The sequence below is a fragment of the Lithobates pipiens genome, unplaced genomic scaffold (genome assembly GCF_037356315.1).
Source record: "Lithobates pipiens isolate NorthernLeopardFrog02 unplaced genomic scaffold, aLitPip1_a1.2 Scaffold_16, whole genome shotgun sequence".
NCBI classification, from domain to species: Eukaryota; Metazoa; Chordata; class Amphibia; order Anura; family Ranidae; genus Lithobates; species Lithobates pipiens.
In genome coordinates, this window is record NW_027507748.1 from 161,297,940 (window position 1) to 161,322,609 (window position 24,670).

The following is a 24,670-nucleotide window of genomic DNA, read 5'->3' on the forward strand; positions in this document are numbered from 1 at the left end:
AGCGGTGCTTATAAGCAAATGTAAAGAAGAAGTGGAAATCTGTACTTAGATTCACTTTAATCAATGTAACGCACATAAAACTGTATGGCGTTAAACTGACAGTAATACACACAGAAGTAAATGGCGTTAAACTTGCAGTAACGCACAAACTATATGGCATTAAACTGGCAGTAATGCACACAGAACTATATTTAGCGTTAAACTGGCAGTAATGCCCAATAAACAATATAGCGTTTAAACTGGCAGTAACACACACAGAAGTTAAAAGCATTAAACTTGCAGTAACACACAAAACTATATGGCGTTAAACTGGCAGCAACGCATACAGAACTATATGGCGTTAAACTGTCAGTAACATACACAAAACTATATGGCGTTAAACTGGCAGTAATGCACACAGAAGTAAATAGCATTGACGCACATAAAACTATATGGCGTTAAACTGGCAGTAACGCACACAGAAGTAAATGGCGTTAAACTGGCAGTAACACGCACAGAAATAAATGGCGTTAAACTGGCCGTAACTCGCACAGAAATAAATGGCGTTAAACTGGCAATAACGCAATCAAATAGACGGTGTTCAGCCGTCACACTTAGGTCAAGATTCCGGACACGTTCTCGCTACACTACACTACACTGAAACTATCTGAGCTGTCCCTACTCTAGCTGCACACTATGCAAAGCTGAATGATGGCCTCCTCACTACACTCACACTATTCCTAGACTGACACTAAACTAATATTCAACACTGACAATTGAAGAAAAATAGCACAGTATAGCACACTAACTAACTAATAGCACTGAACAGAGCCCTGTTCTATCTCTCCCCATGCTGAAATCACACTGAAAATGGCTGCCTTTGAAAGAATACTTTTATACAGTGGGGTGGGAATGAGCCATGATTGGATAAATTCATGATGACAGTGTCCAGTCATGACTCTGTCAGTGCTCTGTGTCCTGATTGGCTGAAGCTTTCACTGCTTCAGCCAATCAAGGCTTGCAATGCACTGTTCAGCATTGCAATACAAGTCACTCACTCACTCACTTGCAATGCATTGTGATCGGTTCGAGGGGGAGAACAAACTGTTGAACAACCTGTTTGTTCACTGAACGGCCAAACAACAAAAGTTCGGACCAAACTTATCCCTGGGCAGAACCGTTTGCCCATCCCTACTCACAACCCACCACATACAGAAGGATATCAGCTATCCCTGGCCCTAGAGGTTCTCATCAGACCAAAGGAGGCCTGGGACCTAGTTGCATTAAGCTACAAATATTGATCATGCCTCTGCTAATCCCTGGAAAGGGGTGTCCAGCAGGTGGCTGGGGAGGTGATAAATATTTGGAGGTCCTTGCTAGAGTTTTTTTCCTCTGATAAGAGGGTTCCATTTCACTTGTGGCTGCTGCCCCTGGGAGGCAGATAGAGTGTACTGAAGAGTTGCAGTTTGGGCCACAGCAGGTGCTGGGCTGAGGGCCTTGAGAAGATTATTAAATTACTTTTGCTGAAGGGCATTGTCTGAAGCTTGGTCTGGAGGAGCATCTTTTGTCCCCCTTACTAAGGGTTTGGTACTTTTCTTGCGTGCCTGATGTGATAAGGAATTGTGTTCCTGCTGAACCAGCAAAATTTAAATCTATCTATGACCAGTTTAAAAACTCCTGGGGTCTGTATAAAAAAAAATGGGGAAGTTTAATTTCACTTTAAGTGTGCTTTTCAAGTATTTTTCAGGCATTCCTATTAAAGTCTATTGGACCGAAATGTGCAGTTCCGCTCCAAAGAAGCTCATGTTCTTTTTTCAAGCGTAACGTGACAGGTGTTAACCGGCGCTCAGGTGAGAAATCTTCACCTCAAATGTTTCAGCAGCAAAACACTCCGGTGTGAAGGGTGACTAAATCCAGATTAGGAGATTAGTGCCTTCACCCTTCGCCTCTGCTCAAGCGACGTTCAGTATCGCAGTTTTAATCCAGGTGTGACATTTGTATACTGCTCACCTATCTCCCGGATACCTGAGACCTCCCCAGTGACTGCTATGAGGAGCTTGTGCTGCAATACGCAGCTGCCTGAGGTGCTTTGGGAGTTCAAAGCTGCAGAATGTGGGACTGAAGTTCTAGAAGTACAGTAAGTATTATTTATATGCTACACTAAGCCGATCACTCTTCCTGGAGTGTTTTATACATAAATCGTAATGCATATAAAGGCAATGTTTACTTCCACAACCTGGGCTTGTTGCTGGAGACAGTGATCGCCATCCATTGAGGTATAACAATAGCGTCCTCTATCTGTTACCATGACATTATCCATTTCAGTATCATGTTACAGGATCCATGTCTCGGGACTGTCAGACACAAACCAACACTTGATCTGTGAAGTTTGAACTGACAGCTCTCTACTTGTACAAGGAAACTTGATTGCAAAGTTATTTTTTTTCTGCTTTTTTTTTTTTTTCATAGCGGAAATTCAAATCAAACCGTTAGGTGTGAGCGAACGACTGACAAACTACAGTGACCAAATGCAAGCAACTATATTTAGGAAGAACAGCCCTTTGCTATGAAAGGAATTCCTTTTGCACTTAAGATACCAAATTGGGTTTATCTGGCAGCCCTGAGGCAGCACTGAGTACAACACGGAGACAAAGCTCATCACAACATATGTATCAGCAGCACTGAATACTAAACACTGAAGGTAACACTGAGGACGAAGAAAGGGGCTAATCCTTGTGGAACCTGTCTGTAATTGTTCTGTGCTGTCATCTCTGGGGGAAAAATTGTCTAAGGTAAGCAAGGGCTATTATGACGATAGCAAGAAACTTATACATAGAAACTTAGTATGAATATTGTGTGTGTGTGTGTGTATATATATATATATATATATATATATATATATATATGTATGTGTATGTGTGTGTGTGTGTGTGTGTGTGTGTATGTGTGCGTATATATATATATATATATATATATATATATATATATATATATATATATAAAATACACACACACACACATATTCATATATTTGAACTATGTAAACACACGTCAATGTTAACTATGTTTATGTTGTACAATGTAATATATGATGGTAGTAATACAAAATTTGCAAATGCAAAACTTTTGACAATGATACGTTATTGGTTACAGAACGCATCACATGCCCACCGTAGTAATGGCGCTAAGCTTATCACCATGCTTAACTACTTTACACTTATACAATATAATAAGTTATCATTTCTAAATGCACACTCTCTACTAAAACTTGACATTTCCTACAGATAGATAATTGAAAGTATTGTAAGCATGTTCACTAAAGCTTACCACACACGTTACAATCTGATTGTACAATCTCCTTTAGGATGGCCACACATCCAGGCTTATTATCCAATCAATCAAATCTACAAACGATCAAAGTGCCTTTCTGAGTGAATTGTATTGTAAAGCCCCATACATACTATCAGTTTTTCTGCAGATTTTTGTCTTTAGATTTACCAAAACCATGTAGTGCAAGGGCCTGTCTGATTGCATACAAATTGAAACTCCTAAGGTTTGACCTCATAGTATACGGTTTTGGTAAATCTGAAGGAAAAAAATCAGCAGAAAATCTCATAGTGTGTATGGGGCTTAAAAGTACTGTTTGCCCTCATGTTGTAAACCGCTGCACAAACTGTTAGCGCTACATAAAGCTACTTTTCCATTAGTGCTAAAGCGCAGCTTGTTTTTGCTGCGCTTTTACATCGCTTTTTCACTGAAAAGCACTTCGGAAAAGCCACAACACGGGTGCTTTTAACTCCTTTTTCGGCCGTTAGCGATGGTTAAAAGCGGCCCACTAGCGGCCGAAAAAGGCGTTTCCGAAAGGCTTTTCAGTCGCTTTGGAAGCGCTGCCCATTCATTTCAATGGGCAGGTCATTTTTGGAGCGCTGTATAGGACTTTTCCTAACGTCTTACAAGCGCAACGCCCCAGGGTGAAAAGTCACACTGAAATGAATGGGAGGCATTTTTCAGGTGTTATTTAGATGCTATTTCTAGCGCTAAAATGCCTGAAAACCACCTGAAGCCAGCCTAAATTCTGTATTATAATACTAAATGGTGGCCATACATGCCTCAATAAATGATCGATTTATTTTCCGATCAATCTTTTCCAATAGAAATAATCAATCTATAGTCAACAACAAAGCCTGGCTAGCTTAGTCGGTAGACTCCTAAAAAAAGTCAATAACCAAGTTAATTGATATGACCCAGGAGGGGAAGTGGCTTTCAAAGTATATATAAGACATGATTGTATCTTATGGTGGGCATGCAAAGTTCAAAAAAATGATCACATTTTTTTCTTTGATCAAGCCTTACCGCTGGGAATATCGATCTATAGTTGAGAACTCATTCAATTGATATATCACATTTACAGGGGAAAGTGGATTTTGATTGATAGTTCAAATACAAACTTAACTCACGGTGGCCATACACAGATAAATTAATAAATTATTTTCCAATTAATCTCTACCCATAGAAATAATCGATTGGGGAGTGGATTTCGATCAATAGTTAAAATACAATTGTAATTTAATGGGGCCTTACACAAGTCAATAAATGATCATTTTCTTTTCTGATCATTCTCTACCGATAGTAATCACTGATCTATAGTCTACTCATTCGATTGATATGATGCACACAGGGAAGTCGATTTTGATCGATATTTGGAAGATACAATTGTAATTTAATGATTGTATCTCTGTTCCACCATGCAATCTCATAAATTGATTGATCATAATATGATCTAATTTACGACCAAAGTATCTCAGTGCTGCTGATCAATGCAAAATGATTGATCATTTTCCACCCTGGCTGATCCACTCAGATCAGTCTGAACTACATCAAGTCCAAATCGATCAAAAGAGACATTATAGCTATAAGATTATGTGATTACATGGTAGAAACAGAGATACGATCAATAACTCAGGACTGAAAGTTACAATTGTAGCTTAACCATTGATCAAAACTAGTGGTGGTTAGTGGTAATTTTTTTGGGGTGGGGTCGGCAAACAGTGCACTCACAGCCAAACCTCCCCCCTTGGGTTGGTCGAGTACAGAGCACTTACTCCATCTATGGTCAGCATCACGGGCGGCAGGCATCACGGGATGGTTGGCATCACCGCGGCTTCTTCCCCTGCTCTCCTCCGTGGGCATCATGGGCGGTGGGCATCACGGCTTTCTCCTCCTTGGCGGCCAATCAGAATGATTCTCCTTTTCGGCTAAAGGGGAATCAGGTCTCAGACGGGGAGGAGATTCAGTGTCAAAATAGTGAATACTCATTCTCTATTGTCACACAACTGGGTGGGCTCAGTTCTCTGCACCCCGAGCCCACTCTTTTTTGAAGCCCTATTAGAGCCTCTGGCTCTAATCAAGTGCTTAAAAAAAACACCCCCCCTATTGGAATTCATGCGTCCAGTGTCCTGCATGGGGGCTGGATGCAAGGATAGGGGGGGGGGGGGGGCAGCGCCCATGCGCCCTTAATGGACAGGCCGCCCCTGATCAAATGTGTGTGGCATATTGATCAAATGGATGATCGATTATAGATCAATTATTTATAGCAGTAGAGATAAATCAGGTAATAAATATACCATTTATGGAAGTCTATATGACCACCCTCAGACCTACCAAAAAATGTGTAGTTCAAGGAACTGCTGATTGGATACAAATTGATTAGTTAGATTAGGCAGGTGCTCATATTACATAGTTTTGGTGAATCCAAAGTTGATTGTGCAAAGATTGTATGCTCAAATTGTAACATGTATGCTGACCGTAAACGTTTAGCAATCTGCAGAGTTAATTGTATGTAGTACCCTGTGATAATGCTTATGCATTGAGTATGTTTGGGGTACTTATGGTGCATCATTATGTCATGTTGCCCAGGTAGACCATTCCAGTGTTGTGTGTGTACGAGTTTGAAAGGTCAGTAATACAATAGATAAAGAGGTCTCTGTTTATAATGCAGTCTTTGCAGACTGGAGGATTTCAGGCACTGAGCAGGATAACTAGGTCAGTTCTTACTTAGTTTGCATGCTCCAAAGTAGTTCAGCTTTGGAAAAATGAAATTAGGTTAACTGTTTCCTGCACACTTTAAATTAAATGTCACCAAATTCATTTCAATACTTGTACGTCAAGGTAAAGTAAAAAAAGTTCAGTAGATTTCTACAAAACATACACATTTTCCCAGGTTTTATCCCCTTAAAGCAGTACTCCAGTCAAACATTAATAAAAAAAAAAAACATTTAATACAATTAACTAATAAGCAGACACTCACCTGCCCAAGGACCCACCACCGTCCTCACCTGGGCCGGTTCTTCATAGCCGGATGCCTACTGCGCATGAGCGAGCCGCACTGCACTTTGTGAATAGTCCCGCAGCCTTCCGGTAACTGAAGCTTGCGGGCATGGGGGGGGGGGGGGGGATGGGTTGGAGGAGAACTCCCGCTCAGATCACCTAGTCAAAACTGGGTACCTGCCCCCCCCACAAGAAAAGCGTTGGGAGGAAGAGGAAGAGCTGGACTTCTCCTTTTGGGTGAAGTTCCGCTTTAAAAAAAACTCCAAACAAATTCCAGTTGATCTGCCAGAATTTTGCTCAGTTTTTATACTCGGTTGTGTGCTGATAGAACACAGCTTTTTTTGTGTGGACTGAGTGGTGTCAGCCCTGCCCAGTTGTCTTTTGCTAAACTGCTCAACCACCCCCACCCTCAGAACATACACTCCCACTTCTTAAAAAATAAGAGCTAATCGTTCTGTAGTTCAGGATGCAGGGAAAGGGGACAGACCTGAATTTGTGACAAGATCAATAGGGTTTTTAATATTTATCAAACAGATATTACAAAATTCTTCAAATTGTATATTAACCACTTAAGGATCAGAAGGTTTTGCCCCCTTAATGACCAGGCCATTTTTTGTGATACGGCACTGCTTCACTTTAATTGACAATTGCGCGGTCATGCGACGCTGTACACAAACAAAATTTATGTCCTTTTTTTTTCCTCAAGAGCTTTCTCTTGGTGGTATTTGATCAACTCTGTGGCTTTTATTTTTTGCGCTATAAACAAAACAAGAGCTGCAATTTCGAAAAACACCCAATATTTTTACTTTTTGCTAAAATAAATAACCCAAAAAAATTGTCTTCATCCGTTTAGGCCAATATGTATTCTTCTACGCATTTTAGTAAAAGAAAATCGCAATAAGCGTATATTGATTGGTTTGCGCAAAAGTAATAGCATCTAGAAAATAGGGGATAGATTTATGGGAATTTTATTATACTTTTTTTTTTTTACTGGTAATGGCGGTGATCAGCGATTTCTAGCGGGACTGCAACAATGCGGCGGACAGATAGGACACTTTTTTTTGGGACCATTGACATTTATACAGCAATCAGAGCTTAAAGTAGTCAATGATTAATGTATAAATGTCACTGGCAGGGAAGGGGTTAACACTAAGGGCGATCAAGGGGTTAAGTGTTCTCCAGGGAGGTGTTTCTAAGTGTGGGGGGGAGTGTAGTGACTGGAGGAGGAGAGAGAGCGCTGTTTCTGATCACTAGGAACAGCAGATCTCTCTCTACTCCCCTGACAGAACGGAGATCTGTATGTTTACATTGACAGATCCCCATTCTGGCCCTCTGAGGGGGTATCGCGGGTGGCCTCCAACAACTCTCGCTCGCCCCCTAGAGCTCTTAATGTGGCCGATGTACACCTACAGCGATTCGTGCAGCTGTGCCAACCTGTCGCAGTATAATGACGGCAGCTGGTCGGCAAGCAGTTAAACAGACCTAAAGGGAGAAAATAATAGTTACATTGTTAAGTTTTACATGCACTTTAAATTGTAAATAACATAGAAGTCATTACATTAAAGTATAGACTTCCAAATACACTATATTACCAAAACCATGAACGTTAATGAGTTGGCCCACCCTTTGTAGCTATAACAGCTTCAACTCTTCTGTGAAGGCTGTCCGCAAGGTTTAGAAGTGTGTCTATGGGAATGTTTGACCATTCTTCCAGAAGCGCATTTGTGAGGTCAGGCACTGATGTGGACAAGAAGGCCTGGCTTGCAATCTCTGCTCTAATTCATCCCAAAGATGTTCTATCTGCAGGCCAGTCAGGTTCCTCCACCCTTTGTGCGCTGGTCCAAATTATTTGGTGGAGGGTGATTATGGTGGGGTTATTTTTCAGGGGTTGGGCTTGTTCCAGTGAAGGCAACTCTTAAGGTGTCAGCATACCAAGACATTTTGAACAATTTCATGCTCTTCCAACTTTGTGGGAACAGTCTGGGGATGGCCACCCTGGGTGGAAGGGAAAGAAAATTGCTTGATTACCCCATCAACACAGTGTTGATGGGTGTTTCAATGCCTCTCGCAGAGCTATTGTGTTCTGCCGGAACCGGGTCTGTGGAGCCTTCTCGACTGGCAGAAAACATTGATTACTGCTAGTGGCTATAACCGCTGGCAGTAATCATATGTAAAAAAACAGACAGGTTGGTTGTACAGAAGGGTTGATCGATGGAAGTACAATCAGCCTGCCCATAGATGGATCCAAACTCAACTGGTCCCTGCTTAACCCCCCACATTTTGATCCATGTATGACCAGATTACCATATCGCTTTTTGGTGGACTGACCTTTTCAGGTTGCCTGAGTATTCATGTTCATGCCTATACCCTGAAAACGTTGTCTTGAACTTTAATCCAATTATAGTCTACTGGTTAACAATGCAGGTGAATTCAACATTGTTTTTAGTACATCAACCATGACAACTACATTATGATTCTATTGCATGTACGCAGGTATAAGACATTACAGATTACCTTTATGTGGTTTTGCCAGTACTGGTTTTGTTTGTTGTTTTCTATTTAACTGCAAGAACATAATTCTATTAGTCTCTCCCTTCTTATCAGAGGTGGACAAGATTTTCAATTTACCTTTCATCTTAGCCAATGTGTTCTTAGCCAATCCCTTAAATAGTATCTGTCAGAAAGTAAAATGATGTTTGCTAATGAGATGGTTAAATCTATAGTAAGAACAAAATAACAGCTGTTCAGAAGCTCTGTCCTTTATGCACATTCATTTAAAGCGGCAGTAAACCCAGTTTCAAAAAACATTTACATTCTGGAAATGCTAACTTTCACATTGTTTGTGCTCTCAACCAAACTTTCAAACCATCCAATGGCTGATGTCATAACTGATCACATGTGCAGCATTATGGCAGTTGAAGAATTATTAGAGGCCAAGATGGCAGCTTCCTTGACTGAAAACGATAGGAAGGTTTACTTCCACTTTAATACCTTTCAGCATTGGTTTCTGCCTACAAAAAGCCCAAAATCATGGGATCAGATGGGTTATCACCCATTGTGCAAATGCATGCATTCTGATACTGAGCAAGCACATATGGTCCACCCCCTCATAAAATATATTCTGTGTATTCAAAGAAGAATTCTAGGCATGGTATATTGTTACACAATTACATTGGTCCAACTTGGACCAATATAACTATATACAGTATATACCTTACCTGGCCAAGGCCCTTGGAAGCTGGCAATCACTGAAGTAGACACAGCTATTCCAGTGACCTCCACTTGCTTCTGCTCTACTGAAATAGTGGTGTCTACTGAATTGATTTCCAGTTTCCAGAGGCATGGGCCAGGTTTTGTATATACCTGGGGTTTCCAAACTTTCTAAACAAAGGGCCAGTTTATTGTCCTTCAGAATTGGGGGGGGGGGGGGACTGTGTCCAATGGAAGTGGGTGTTTTCCTGGAATTAGTGGGATTATTCATCACCACATTTGGCAATTGGGGGAGCAATAGTGCCTCATCATTGGTAACATTGGGAGGAATAATGCCCAGTCATTGGTACATTTTGGAAGAATAGTGCCCCATTGTTGGTGTCAGTGGGAGGAATAGTGCGCCAGGGGCTGGATAAAGGCAAGCAAAGGCCCCAGGCCGCAGTTTGGAGACCACTAGTATATACAGTATACTTTTTCATTAGTCCAAGATGGACCAGTCTAACCATGTAAAAATATATCATGCCTGGAATTCAACTTTAACCTTTTCTGAAAGAAACATTGCTGTCCTCTATCATCAGTCCAGTTGTCTGGCATCTGAGTTGACCCTCTGGCTTCAGGACTTTCTCAGTCACTGTTCCAGAGCAAATATTCAAAGTAACTACAGAAGGTGTGATTTACATCGTTTTTAGACTAGGCAATGCAATGTATTAAAGCTAGAGGGTCCACTAGGGGACTCAATGTATTAAAGCTAGAGGGTCACTATAACATCCAGGCATAGGACATCAACAATGGCAACCACTATGTTTACATTAGAAATGTTTACTTTGTATATCATTGAAAGTGTGGCCCACTTCTTCACTTGGATAGCTTGGTCATGGCATCACCATCTAGTGAGTTACTTACTTGAAACAAGTGTTCATCCATGGAAAATCTGGGCGTCTTCTTATTCCAAATCAGGTAGCAAAGCTAGGATCTGGATGATGGCCCTGAAGCCTGAAGCCTTTAAAGGATAACTATACGTTTGTATGGTTATCCTCTAAGTTAACCCCTAAAGTTTTATACTCATCTGCCGCAATCTTATTAGGTAGCCCAAAGTGACCCATGCAGACAGGACAGTCTATATTCTTGTTATTTTATATATATGGTTTATGTGGGGTGAATCACATTGGCGTTAGCTGCTGGTCGAAGAAAAAGCTTAATTTTCCCCATGCAAACATTTAAGAAACCGAATGTTCAGTAACGCTGGGTGCTGTAATGACCATAAGCTGGAAACCATAGATGATCAAAGTGAAGAAAATGCCATCAGCACACCAAGGATTCCTCAAAAGGGTCCAAAGCTTTTTTTTTCGCGGTCAAATGATAAACATACAGCAACGTTTCGGAGCCACGCAGGGCCTCTTCTTTAGGCAAGTCACTTGGAATCCTTGGTGTGCTGATGATGTTTCTTCACTTAGCTGCTGGAAGAAAGTATGTTTAGTTGTTTATCAAGTTATTTATTTATTTACCAAAGTACGCCGACTTCAAATTCTCCAGCTGATCTTCCGATTAGAGTGCACATGTGCAGAAAAATTGCATTCTTTCTATATGTAGGAGCAGTCTTCCCTTGGGATACTTAATAGACAGCCTCACTTCAGAATGAGTAGGATTTGCCCACGCATGCACAAAAGAAGTGAGGGTCTGGTGGAAGCATTTTCAGCTCCCTTTGCGCTGCATGAGAGTGTGAATGCATGATTATAAATCTATAGGGGGATGCAGGGGAGGAAAACAGTATGTAATTTTAGGTGACAAAATATATAATATTATGGTTTCAATATGTTAATTTGATTTTTTTTATTATTATTATTGATAAAACAGGAACATATTTGATATCTAGTTATGTCCTTCAATAAAGAAGTGCATTTCTGTATATGTGTATTTGACATGTCTTTTCTTTAGAAATTCATTGTCCTGTCAGCATTGTTGGTATAAGTAAACTGAGGTGTGCAGGTTTTCCATAATGGTAACGTCTAAATTAAATGGGACAGGTGACAGCCATATTTACTGTCTTAATCAAACAAAAAGCATAAAAAGAAAATATAAAAAAAAAACTCATAATGGTAATTAGTCATGACTTCTAAGCAGTGCTTTGCCACACATTACATTCCTTTCTGCTTGCCTTTTAATGACCTTCACAAAAAGCAAATTTTAAAATGAGTCAAGACTGGTTTGTTAATAAAATTGTCATGGTGTAAAACAGATAGGAGGTTAAAATAAATACAGTAATATATAATAAAAAAAAATAATACCACTTTGCTTGGGCAATGGCAAACATCTCCCTACAGCTGACACTTAAGTATGTTTCACGTTTGTCCAAATGGAACATTTTGTTGCCAGCAAATATCTAAATGTATCAAGTGATGAATACAGTATACATTATTTGCTGGATCCAGTTTCCTACACGTGGGTCTGCAGGGGCATTTTGTTAAGTCATTGCTATTAAAAGACTGAGGATTAACAGGGATTCTTCAGTGTTCAGACTATCTGTGTAGCTTTATAAACTGGACTGTCCAATTGAGAGTTTAGATCTTTGGAACAACACTGAGCTAATAAACAATGGAGTTTTAGGAACACTGTTTAAAGTAGAACTACACACAATGCTAAAGCAAAGTGTATCATAAAATTCTTTCACCCTGTGTGTGGGGATTTCTGTACCCATGTGGGGACCCAGAGAGAGCGCATGCTAGTGCCCCCAAAAGCAGACTGAGGCAGCTGTTTAACTCAAGACTGGCATTAAGGCAGTACTCCAACTCAAAAGCAATGCCTCTCAATAAGAACACAATGAACTCCTTGTAATTCGTAGCCCAACTTCTGTAGCACTTCACATTGTTCACTATGGACATCAGTTCCTTATTAGATTTCGTAATTCTTCTCTCGCAGCATTTCTAAACCGATACCGCTGAGCCTGTACTGGACTCTACCAGCCCAGTAACTTGTCACCTTACTCTCAGTGACATTGATTTGTATATTACACTTGAATACTAGGAATCCTGACTTGCATAAAACACCATGCTTATTCTTCTCCCGAGGCCCTACTCCATCTTTCGTGACTTCCAGGTTGGGTCCCTAGGATGCCATGTGCCACGAGTCAGACCCAGTATTGGGGTTCTGATTGCATGCGGAAGGAGCCTAAGCATACTACCAGGGCCTTCCATCACTTTTGCAAAGTCACACTGTTTCCTGACCGGCTGGCTGCTTATGCACTCAACATTATTACTGTAGTCATTAGCAATGGCAATAAAGGCCTCCTCCAAATAGCTTCACTGCACATTAGAAATTTGTCCTGCATCTTCTCTAGCTTATCTTGCCCCCCAACAAACCCTGTTCTTGTGATATGCCATGCATGCATGCACCCCTTTAAGGTTGTCCTTAACTAACTTCAGACCAGGCCAAGTAACAATAAATGTTCTTTTACTGAAGTTGTTTAAAGATAACCAATAAACAGTTCAACAAAGTTTTCTTCAGTACATATTCCTGTACATAACCTAAAGTGCCACGTAATTAGTCCACCGGTGCCCCTTGAGGTAGTCATACCTTAAATAGGTGAGAAAGTCCTTAGAGACATTTGGCCAAGCATGATTCCATACCTCTTGAACCCTGACTGGACCCCCACAAGGGGTGGTTAAGAGCAAAAGTAGTGGATCATATCCTTAGCAGCCTGCCCTTGGCTGGGGAGACCTGGAACCGAACCTCTGGCTGTCTTGCTAACTGTGGCCTCCCCAAGAGGTGGTTCCCTCCCTTTTTATGTGTTTTTTCCCCGGTGGGGGGGGGGATACTTCCCCAAAAAGCCCAGGAAAACCTGGCCAGCAGAGTTAACCTTTACCTCCCAGCCCAGAGGGTGCCACATCAGCAGAGCAAGCACAATTATACAGTGCAATATAGTTATTATAATGCTAATCACATACGTCATCTACAAAACAGTAAAAAAAAACTTCAGTAAAATAAAACATTTAACATCCACCCGCTTACATCATTCATTATTCTTTTTTTTTTTTGCATATCAGTGCTGTTCCTTTTCTCCTGCCATTTCTACCCTTTCCTTTCTACATGATCTCTTTCCAGCATGATTACTGCTCTGGTCTGGCCTTCTGGTAGGAACAATGGTGGACCGTGCATGCACAATGTATGTTACTGTGGCCTATTGTAGTCTCCACCAAGGGGCCATGTTGCAGGGAGACATTGCAGAGGCACAGTAGGGAGTCAGCTGTCACCCTGTAATAGAAAGTGTCTAAACAAGGACCATCATTACACAATCACCAGTTATTATTTCATGAACGCTGCATAAAACAGACATTTTGAAATTATAGCATACAGGGATGAGCTCTCGGTTTGGGGAAAACCTTTTTGGCAAATGGCTGTAATGTGAAGTGATATATTTAGTATCGATAAATATACTAGAATGGTTGTTAGAGAGCCAGCAGCTGCAGGCATACTAATGACCAGGGAATCATCCCTGCCTTGCCCATTCGGCTTTCAGCCAGGGATTGCTGGTGGACAGCAGCAATGTAAACAAATAATGCTTACAATTATCATACAAAAAATTGTGTTTTCCCCTTATATTCCTTTCTGATTCTTTAGGTCCAGTACAGATTTTCTTTCTTTGGCATATATTCCCCAGGGCAGTGCCCAGCACCCCCCATGTCGTTCATTTGACAATCCCTTGCCTATTAGTCCAGAAAATGGCCATTATTGATTTCTAAGGAGGCAAAAGCTAAAAGGGTGGCCCCTAGAAGTTACACATCCAAGATATCCTAGAGAGGTGAAGAGAGTGGCAACCTCATCTTGGACTCTAATCAGGCCATGCCCCAACACATTTCACTCTGCCCTCTTTGTCCCGAGTCACCTCTCTAGGATATCTTGGATATGCAACTTCTAGGGGCCACCCTTTACTCTTTCGTATCCTTGCAGGAGCAAGGACGGGCTCCATCCCCTGTCAGCACTCCAAACAGCAGCTGTGGATGCACCATCTGCATAATCCCCTTTCTTCCTAGCCTGAGCGGCACACACTTTTTCAGGTCACATTGATCTCTAAGATTCTGCTTCTATTGACTTCAATAGGGTTTGGAATCGGCATCGGAACTTCAGTAAAGTTGGCAAATCTGTCCCAAACCAAACCGAGCTACATTTGGCTCATTGCTACTAACATTTTAAAGCTTATCTAAGATTTAATAATTGATTTCAGACTTTAAAGTGTGAGCTCAGTCAGAACAGTTGTATTTCTTTTTTGGAAAGGGCAGGGAAGGAATAGAACCATTATCAAGTTTTTATTGTTATTTGGGAATCTGTTACCGAGCTTTCCCCTCATTTACTGTCCTAATGTTTTGCTAGACTTTACCTTTTTTCCCCCATTTATTTTCTCTACAAATAACATGCTTCCTGTCCCTTCGTGCTAAACTCATTTATCCACTGTATCTATGGAGGAAAACCATGGTTGTCACACAGGCTGGACTTCAGACATGTCATCCATTTTTATCTCTTTCTGTGACACCATTGAAGGGGTTTCCCCACTTCTTGTGTGGTGAATCCATTGTCACTTCTCTAACAGAGCCCCAGATAGATAAAAACCCAATAGGAGCTCTAATCTATCCCACGCTTTTTAGAAAGTTTTGTCTGAACTTACACTTTTATGTCTATTTCTCACAGTGCTGACAAAATTGATTGTGAATCATACATTTTACAAATATGTAAATCGTAAGAGTAAGAGCAATAATTCTAGCACAGGACCTCCTCTGTAACTCAAAACAGGTAACCTGTAAAAAAATTGAAAATGTAGCATATGGAGATTTTTAGGTACCATAGTTTGTTGCCATTCCACGAGCGTGCTCAATTTTAAAGCATGACATTTTAGGTATCTATTTACTTGGCGTAACATCATCTTTCACATTGTACAAAAAAATTGGGCTAACGTTAGCGTTAAATTTTTATTCATTAAAGTGTTTGTTACCCTAAAAATAACAAAATGGATCCGGTTCCCTTAAAGCATATTATGCAGTGCTTGTGCTTTGTCATCTGGCCCCCTGTATCACCTGAAATACCTGGCTGATCCTGCCTGGCTATGCCCTACCCCCTGTAAACTGACCATGGTTTATGATGGCTGCTGACCCTGATACCATGGTCAGTTTACCTGCCTCCGTCATCCGCGGCTATCTGCACCTCTCTGTCCTCCTCACCCCACCCTTCCTTGCCTGTCAGCTCTCACTAGTGCCGCTCTGCTCCTCTCTCGCTGCTACAAAACGATGTGATCTTTATATCATCCCCATTGTTAAATAACAACCTGTGTCCTAGTGCCTGTGCTTTTTAAAAAAAAAAAAAAAAAAAGCTAATTTCTACCAGATTTCACAGTGCCTCCCGACGCTCACATAACTCCTCGGCTCTCTCCTCCCCTCTCCCCGCCTCCCCGGCTGACGTCAGCGGGATTTCTTGGCTCCTCTCATTGGAGCTGTCAGATGGGGAGAGGAGAGAGACGGGAGTCACATGAGGGCCAGGAGGTGCTGTGAAATAAGGTAGAAATCTTTTTTTTTTAATAAAGCACGGCACTGGGACACAGGTTGTTATTTAACAACGGGGATGGTATAAAGTTCACATAGTAGCTTAACAATCACTTTAAAGTGATTTTTTTACAAAACAAATTTAGTTTGAAAGACCACTGCACAAATACAGTACGACATAAAATAGTGCAACGACCGACATTTCATTCTCTAGGGTATCTGCTACAAAATATATATATACTGTTTGGGGGTTCTAAGTCATTTTCTAGCAAAAATCCTGATTTTTACTTAAATCGGCATTCCACTCAAAAATGGAGCTTCCTCTTCAAGGGAAGGTGACCCCCTGACATGCCACATTGGGGGGGGGGGTAAAAACCCTCTTTTTAGAGGGTTCCCGCTTCCACTTCCTCCCGGGGGAACCGGGGTGCCGGAAGTAAGTTCACCTCTCCCCCCTGCCTCTCTGCAATTATCTGGGACCAGTCATAGCACTGGGCAATCATCTGGGACCTAACACAAAAACACAACTACTACTAACTTATCTAATTCTAGCACCTACCTAGGAGGGGGCTACACTTAGCCCTTGTACACACGGTCGGATATTCCGATGGACAATGTCCGATAGGATCGTGTTGTCGGATAATCCGACAGTGTGTGGGCTCCATCGGACTGTTTCCGTCGGAGTATCCGACGGACCAAGTTTTCCAGCTGGGCTATAAAATTTTCCGACAACATGATCCGATCGGACTTTGTCCGATCATGTGTAGAGAATTCCGATTGGACAAAGTTCTGACGCATGCTCAGATCAAATTCCTAGACCAAAGCTATTGGCTACTAGCCTGAACGTAGTCCCGTCGTAATGAAATAACGACATCACGTTCTGAACGATCGGATTTTTCCGACAACTCTGTCCGACCGTGTGTATGCAACAGTTTCGGACAAAATACGTCGGACAAAATACGTCGGACAAAATCCAACGGATTTGGTTGTCAGAATGTCCGACTGTGTGTACAAGGGCTTACACACATGTACACAGCCTACTTTTACATTTGCATTTGTATGTATTATTTCTTTTACATTTTTTTTTTTTTTAGCACTTTAAGTTTATTGCTACCACAAGGAGGCTAACAAACAAAAAGTGATCTATTAGACCCCCAGTATCTCAACTGTCATCCACTGCAGTTAATCAAGCACAGATCATGACAACTTTGAACCTGGAAATTATGTAATACATGTCACTTCCTGGTTCATTAGTTGTAGAGTAGATCCAGGAACGGATGTTACCTGAGCTCCCCCTGCTCTTCACTCTGTAGCATTTTACCAAGATCCTTTATAAATTTCAGGGAATATCCATCTTTGTTCGCCAAACAGATTCACCAAATGCAGTGATATGGTGCTTTTTCTGGGCTGAATGATGCCCAGCATGGTTAAATTAATTTTCTGTTAGTCCAGCCATCAAGTGTCTTTCCCCCCACCATGGACCACCGCTCTCTTCAGAATTTAGGATCTTGGCACCACCAGAGGTGGCAGAGAAGAAGGTAAAGGGGTCCTGTGATGTCATCAGACTAGACCAAACATCTGTGTAAAAAAAGGACTTTTTTATATAACGGATTGGCTTCAGGATGGGTAGGAGGCAAACAATGAAGGGGTGACCCAAGTTCAGAGTTGATCTTTACCATGATCCACCTTAACTAGTATATATATATATATATATATATATATATATATATATATATGGAGAGAAAGAAAGGGAGAGAGAGATTTACTGTTATACTATTTTATGAATAAATGGTTAAAGCATATTCCGTAGTAATATATGTCCCAAGCTACCCAAGTGTGTCGTTTTGAAACTCATGTATTGCAGAGTGTTGTGTTCTTATCCTAGTACGGAGAAAAAGACAATCTTTTTACTGATCCTTTTAGAAGACAATCGTGTGCCCAAGGAATTCTCCAAACTGGAGCATCTTTTCATCTGAGCTAAACAGGAAACTAGATCACACGGCTTCACATCCTGCTGAACACAACAAAGACATCTTTTTTTTAGACTGTATGACCCTTTTATTACTTTATTTAAAGACGAAGCAAACATTTAGAGAAAAATTTTCATATCAGGGAATGCAGATGTTGATAATTTATTTAATTAAGGGCTCATATACATCAGCCTGCGCATGTTATGCTCTGTATAATGTGACCTCACTGGTGTACATTGTGAAGGGTGATCGGGTCCCACACCGCCATATTTTTGTGTTACATCATAGTGAGGCCGCTGGCTCTTTCAGGTTCAGCCAACGGGCCTCCTGATGATGTGCCACTAGGCACTCCCCTTTATTCTTTTCTGAATGAAAGACTATGCCTCCTGGGATATATGACATGCAGTGGCGTTGGGAGGGGGACTGAGGGGGGCTGGAGCCCCGAGTGGGTCCCCAAAAAGCCCAGAGTCTCGGGCGTGCACAATTCTATTATTAGACCCGAGCGGGGACCGATCTGATCCAGAGAGCAGCCAAGTGACATAGCAGGTCCCGCCTTCTGGAGCCTGCAGCGCCAAGAAGGACATCCCGCTGGTCCAATGCTGGGACTGCGGGATGTGTGACGTCCATCATAGGCGATGCAGGCTCTAGAAGGCGGGAATTACAATGTGGCTGCCGCGTCACTGTAAGAATATCCTCACTCAGTGCTCAGGTGTGCAGCTCTCATGGCTCTGGCTGCTTGGAGTGCCTGCTGTCCACTGTCTACTCTACTGTGATGGGCATTCTGCACACTATGGCTAAGCTGCAGGAGGATGTCACGTCACCTAAAGTCTGGTCAGGTAGGTCAGTGCATGTCAGTGTGGGTCAGTGCATGTCAGGTAGGTCAGTCTGTGTCAGGTAGGTCAGTGTGTGTCAGATAGGTCAGTGTATGTCGGGTAGGTCTGTGTATGTCAGATAGGTTAGTGTATGTCAGTGTGTGTCAGGTAGGTCAGTGTGTGTCAGGTAGGTCAGTGCGTGCCAGGTATGTCAGTGTATGTCAGGTAGGTCAGTGTATGTCAGGTAGGTCAGTGTATGTCAGGTAGGTCAGTGTATGTCGATAGGTCAGTGCGTGTCAGGTAGGTCAGTGTGTGTCAGGTAGGTCAGTGTGTGTCGGGTAGGTTAGTGCGTGTCGGGTAGGTCAGTGCGCATCAGGTAGGTAACACCCCCTCCAGTTCTGGGCTCAGACTTAGGGCTGAAAACCCTGATCTTTTTGCCACCTAGCAACGCCTCTGATGACATGCATATCCCAGGAGACACAGGGAACACAGTGCATGTCATTTGTCTAGGTGGGTGACATGCATTCTGTTTACTATTGCCATTCAAAGTGAAATTCAAAGGATTGACACTAGAACAGGAATAGAGGGGACATCTTTCAATGGGAACACTAGTTCTGGTGACTCTAGGACCCTCACTTTAAAGGGATTTCTTCTCACTTCCTGTTTTGGCTATGGGACAGATAGGTAAAGTGATTGTAAATGCTTTGTTTTTGTTTTTTAATAACAAACATTGTTTACCCTAACCTGCTCTGGTCAATGGAATTGCACAGAGAAACCCAAACCTCCTCTTCTTGTGTGCCCAGCCTTCGCTTCTGGTACACATTTACCACTTTGAGACGCAAAAATCTGACATAAGCATACTGCCAGTGAGGTTAAGTTAAAAAATGTTGAGGCTATAAAACGATTTTAAGGGGAAACCTCCTCAATGGGACACAGATGGCAAAAAAATAAATAAATGTATGCCTGTAGAACGGCTCCAAATGACCGTACCTAATAATTGCCACAGACGCTGCTTTAAAGCCTTTACAAGATTAGAGTTACATGGGAGGTCTGGTGCTAGAACTATTGCTTTCGCTATAACACTCATGTCAGTAGCTCACTTGTGTGGTGTGTACATCGTTTACATATAAGTGTGCGATGCACACATGCGCTCCCCTTTGCACGTCAGCATAGGGGGACGGGAGCGCTTTAATTATTTATTTTATTAAAGCTTTTTTTATTTTTACACTGTCACTTTTAAATTCAGTCACTTTTATTGCTTTCACAAGGAATGTAACTATCCCCTGTGATAGCAATAAACAGTGACAGGTACTCTTTACTGAGAGATCTAATAGACCTCGGATCTCTCTTCTACCCTTCAAAGCATCTGATCACACCAAGATTGGTGTGATTAGATTCTTTCCCAAGCCATAAATGGCTTTTGTTGACGAAACCGGAGGTGACAAAATAAGTAGTTTTGGTTTTTATACCATAGAGATGATTGGGGACATTCTGGTACCTGTTCTGCTCTGTGGTAAGCCGGCGGAAGCACTGAGGAGCAGTGAAAGTGGGGGGCACCCCCTCCTGCTGTGGCTTGTAAAAGCAATCCAGTGGCTACTTAGCCACTAGGATTGCTTTTATATTACAGAGCATCGCCAGCCTGTAGCTGCAGGCAGGGGCGGACTGACAACTCATGGGGCACCTGGGCAATAGGAGATTATGGGGCCCCCTGGCAATAGGAGAAGATTATGGGGCCCCCAGGCAATAGGAGAAGATTATGGGGCCCCCAGGCAATAGGAGATTATGGAGCCCCCAGGCAATAGATTATGGGGCCACACAGTATACACACATACAGTATACACACACAGTCACACAATATACACACACAGTATACACACACAGAATACCCATACACACACTGAAAAGGTACTGGAGAGGCGGGGCAACTATAATCTTGAGATTTTTTTTAAAAACACAGCTTTTCACATATTGTTCCTGGTTTTATTGAGGCTGGCAACTCTGATGGGGCCCCTTAGTGGCATGGGGCCCTCGGGCAGTGCCTGAGTGCTCGAAGGGTCAGTCCACCCCTCGCTGCAGGCATCATCCTGGTATCTCCACTCAAAGTCCGGGACGTCATATGAAGTGCTACAGGTGGGAAGTGGTTAAACATGCACCAGAAATAGAGCTTTTCAAAATGCCCCGTTCCTACGGTGCATTGGTGTGAAGAGTTCCAAAGGATTTCAGGGGTTACATTTTTCATGCATTTTTGTTCCTTTTTATAAACAGCAAAATCGCATCAAAAACTGATAAGGGTAAAGGAAAGTGCCCTGAATGCTGAATACCATTTTAAGCAAAGTTTGGTGCTCAGAGCTCTAAGTATATTTAGACTTGGACTCTAGGCTCACTAAACTGAGATGGATACTGAGCTGTTAATTCTGCGTGGGCACAGTTAGCGGGCAGTACCTGGCTTACTCTTGTACCGATCATCTTTCCTACAGTCATGCCTGGCTTTTATTCTTAATTGCTGATCATTTTAAACTTGATGACCACTATACTTTCTTAGAAAGAATCTGCTAATGAGTAGATCTTGTAGTTACTATAACAAAAGGGTAACATTTGCCTGATCTTCTGATTATTCTATTGATTCTCTCCCTATTGATTTCTTTATATTTATATTTAAGTCATACATGTTTGATTTCCTAGGTTTTTCCAATCTCTTCTAATCCCTTTTTTTTTTTTTTTTCATTTCAACTTTGTAACTAGGAAAAAAAGATTTATTTCCTGTGACTACAGACCAAGTAAATGAATAGTTTAAATAAGCCGAACTTTCCGTTTAAATCAGCTAAATATGTTCCAGGTTCACTAAAATAGTTACAATTCACTTTATTTAAATAGCAGCCACAACTTGAGTAGAAAAACCTGTCCACTGCCAACATTCTGTAGAGAAGGACCCTTGCTCTCTGTAGCCTTTCCGCAGAAGTCCAACATATCTACTGTTGAGCCCAGGGGCGGACTGAGAACTCACGGGGCCCCCGGGCATTAGGAGATTATGGGGCCACACAGTATATACACACAGTATACACATACATGTACACACAGTATACACAGACATGTTTCTATTGGCTGAGAAGGTACTGGAGAGTTGGGGCAGCTATAATCTCAGTTTTTTTTAGACCAAAAGGATGTCAGTAAGGGACATTTCAGAGACAGATTAAAAAAAAAAAACAGATTTTACATACTGTCCCTGGTTTTACTGAGGCTGGCAACCCTGATGGGGCAGGCTGTGCCCGAGTATCCAAATGGTCAGTCCGCCCCTGGTTGAGCCTGACCTATTGGTCTGCAGTCAGCAAAGCTCATGCTCCCTGCTGGTTGGAGAGCTCTGGCTTAGCAGGGGGAGTGCGGACAGTTTATGTGCTATGCAAGATGAGAGGACTGAGCAGTGGAGGATCAGCATAGCTGGGGGACCGGAGCAGGAAAAACTAGCAGATATCATATGTGATGAGCAGTGTGGGAACAATATAGTGGGAGGTAAGCAGGGACCAGAGAGACAGGAGGATCAGCAAACTACAGGACCAGCAGAGGTCAAGGTTACTGAGCAGGGGATCAACAGAGCTGTGGGTTACTACTGATTGGGGGATCAGCAGAGCTGGGGGTACTACTGAGCAGGGGATCTGCTGAACAAGGGAACTAATAAGCTAGAGATCTGCTTAACAAGGGTATTAATAAACTGTGGATCTGCTAAACAAGGGTACTAATAAGCCGTGGATCTGCTGAACAAGGGTATTAATAAGCTGAGGATCTGCTGAACAAGGGTATTAATAAGCTAGGGCTCTGCTGAACAAAGGTACTAATAAAACGGGGATCTGTTGAACAAGGGAACTAATAAACTGTGGATCTGTTGAAAAAGGGTACTAATAAGCTGGGTATCTGCAGTGCTGAACAAGGGTACTAATAAAATGGGGATCTATTGAACAAGGGTACTAATAAGCTGGGGAAAGGGGTTGCTCCTGAGCCGGGGGGTTCTACTGGGCCCCTTTAAAACAAAAAAATAAAAAAATAAAACACAGCTTCATTAAAGCTTGAAAAAAGCATCACCAAAGCATCAGCGAAGCATCCAAAGAAATCAAAAAAGCATTTTGAAGCAGAAAGGGCTTTAGACGGGGTTCACACTTGTGTGGTGCAGGACCTGTGATCAGATTCTTGCAATTGCACTGCGTCCCTCCATTACATCAGAATCCTCCACCTTCACATCAGAGTCCCTCCATTACATCAGAACCCTCCCCCTTCACACCAGAGTCCCTCCATTACATCAGAACCCTCCCCCTTCACATCAGAATCCCTCCATTACATCAGAACCCTCCCCTCTTCACACCAGAGTCCCTCCATTACATCAGAACCCTCCCTCCTTCACATCAAAGTCCCTCCATTACATCAGAACCCTCCCCTTCACACCAGAGTCCCTCCATTACATCAGAACCCTCCCCCTTCACACCAGAGTCCCTCCATTACATCAGAACCCTCCCCCTTCACACCAGAGTCCCTCCATTACATCAGAACCCTCCCCCCTTCACACCAGAGTCCCTCCATTACATTGGAACCCTCCCTCCTTCACATCAAAGTCCCTCCATTACATCAGAACCCTCCCCCCTTCACACCAGAGTCACTCCATTACATGAGAACCCTCCCCCCTTCACACCAGAGTCCCTCCATTACATCAGAACCCTCCCCCTTCACGCCAGAGTCCCTCCATTACATCAGAACCCTCCCTCCTTCACATCAAAGTCCCTCCATTACATCAGAACCCTCCCCCCTTCACACCAGAGTCCCTCCATTACATCAGAACCCTCCCCCTTCATATCAAAGTCCCTCCATTACATCAGAACCCTCCCCCCTTCATATCAAAGTCCCTCCATTACATCAGAACCCTCCCCCCTTTACATCAGAGTCCCTCCATTATATCAGAACCCTCCCCCCTTCACATCAGAGTCCCTCCATTACATCAGAACCCTCCCCCTTCACATCAGAGTCCCTCCATTACAACAAAGTCCCCCTTTGTTATCAGAGTCCCCCTTTCATATTAAAGCTGCCCCTTCACATCAGAGTCCCACTTCACTTCAGAGCTCCCCCATAACAACAGAGTCCCTCCATTACATCAGAGTGATCCCCCTTCACATCAAAGTCCCCCCCCCACCCCATTACATCAGAGTTCCGCTTCACTGCAGATTCCCTCCAGATTCACTCTCTCAAGTTAGGGTCCCTCCATTAAATCAGAGCCCCTTGCTCACATTTGAGTCTCTCCATGATGTCAGAGTCCCTCCCTTATATCCAATTCCCTCTGTTACTTCAGAGACCCCCTTCATATTTGATTCCCCCATAATATGAGAGTTCCCCAATCACACCATAATCCCCCATTACTTCAGAGCTCCCCCCTTCACATCAGAGTTCCATTTCACATCAGAGTTCCATTTCACATCAGAGTTCCATTTCACATCAGAGCCCCCAATCACATGAGAGAACACCCATCACATTATTGTCCCTCCATCACATCAAAGTCCTCCCATCACATAAGAGCCTGCCCCCCTAATTACATCAGAATTAGCCCCTTCACATCAGAGTCCTTCCATTAATTCAGAAACCCCTTCAAATTAGAGTCCCTCATTTCATCAGAATTACCCCCCTTCACCCCCCTTCACATCAGAGTCCCTTATAATCCCTGCTTCACATCAGAGCCCCTGTACAGTGCCTTGAAAAATTATTCATACCGTTTGAAATTTTCTACATTTTGTCATGTTACAACCAAAAATGTAAATGTATTTTATTGAGATTTTATGTGAGAGACCAACACAAAGTGGCACATAATTGTGAAATGGAA

General features: G+C 42.4%; 1 protein-coding gene across 2 annotated transcripts in view; it reads left to right on the plus strand.

The window, feature by feature from the left end:
* Nucleotides 1-1,981: 1,981 nt before the first annotated feature.
* Nucleotides 1,982-24,670, plus strand: part of SMPX (small muscle protein X-linked) — a 143,799-nt gene continuing 121,110 nt past the window's right edge. Inside the window, exons 1-2 of one of the 2 annotated variants that reach the window (XM_077480713.1) lie at nt 1,982-2,116; nt 2,449-2,771. The gene's annotated coding sequence lies outside the window, so the exon portion shown is untranslated. The other variant, XM_077480711.1, reaches the window with a different exon arrangement.